We start from the raw sequence: 1020 nt of genomic DNA on the forward strand, positions 1-1020 counted from the left end.
GGTGCCCTCTGCGCGCCCCTCCCCGGGCGCAGGTTCGGCCCGCGCGGCGCCGGTGCCGGGCAGGACTCTTTGCCTTTCTTTGGGTTTTATCTGTGCGTGTCAATGGCGGCAAGCGGCAGTTCTCTGGGCCGCGGATAGTAGCGGGGGGAGGAGGAGGAGGGAGAAGGGATTGCTCCTTCTCCACATAACCACCTCTAGGAGGAGTCGCTCAGCCTCATCCCCCGCCAGCCCTGGCTCCGCGATGGGTCCGGGGCTTTCGGTGGGGCTTGATGAGCTATTGTCCTTCAGGAGCGTTAATGATGAAACCGCGCGGCCTCCGCGTAGCTGGCGGATCTGTTGGATCCGCAGAGGACCACTTGCTAAGATGAGGCTAAAGGTGGGGACAGAGGCACCATGGTCACCATCCAGAGTCTCCTGTTAGCTAGATCCACCTTTAGTGGGAGAAGGAGGCGCGGGTGTTCTGGCAGTTCTGGGGAGAGCCTTAGAAGGTGAACGCCAAAAATGCTACTTTCCTTGCTCTCAGTGTCCTGAAATCACCACATTAACGTTTGCGTTCACCACTGGGGAGGTAGCCTAGGGTGGCCACAGCCACAAGAACTGAGAATTTATGTATCCGTGCTTGTCTGCTTTTAATTAAGACCTGTTTAGAATAGGTTGTTGTGTAATATTTGAAGTAGCTGATTATATTTTGGCTGGTGAGACTGTGTCTGGGCATAATTTTTAGTTGGGTTGCTTTCACTGTATTAATTTGCAATATCCAATGGGTATTGAGGTTAGCATCCGGCTATTGTCTTAAGGACCAATTTTTATTAGTCGATAGAAAACGCATCTTTATGGAGCTATGGTGGGCCATATCAGGTGTGACAATGGGGATTAGTTGCTCTGCTCCTACTGGAAGCCATGGTTCTCTTTTGTATTGTGAAATGTTGGCAAGGGCGCATGGCTGGAGGGCCAGTTGAAGAAATTTGTTCAGCAGGAAATGCTAACTTGCTATGGACCATCCATATTTCCTCTGAATTC

The 1020-nt window shown here is 51.8% G+C and overlaps 1 protein-coding gene across 1 annotated transcript in view; it reads right to left on the reverse strand.

Moving 5' to 3' along the window:
- Positions 1-395, reverse strand: part of LOC107154820 (core histone macro-H2A.2) — a 53365-nt gene extending 52970 nt beyond the window's left edge. The window contains exon 1 of the mRNA XM_015500544.2: positions 1-395. This exon is cut by the window's left edge and continues 1 nt beyond it. The gene's annotated coding sequence lies outside the window, so the exon portion shown is untranslated.
- Positions 396-1020: the final 625 nt, after the last annotated feature.

This window comes from Marmota marmota, unplaced genomic scaffold (genome assembly GCF_001458135.2).
Source record: "Marmota marmota marmota unplaced genomic scaffold, marMar, whole genome shotgun sequence".
Taxonomy (NCBI): Eukaryota; Metazoa; Chordata; class Mammalia; order Rodentia; family Sciuridae; genus Marmota; species Marmota marmota.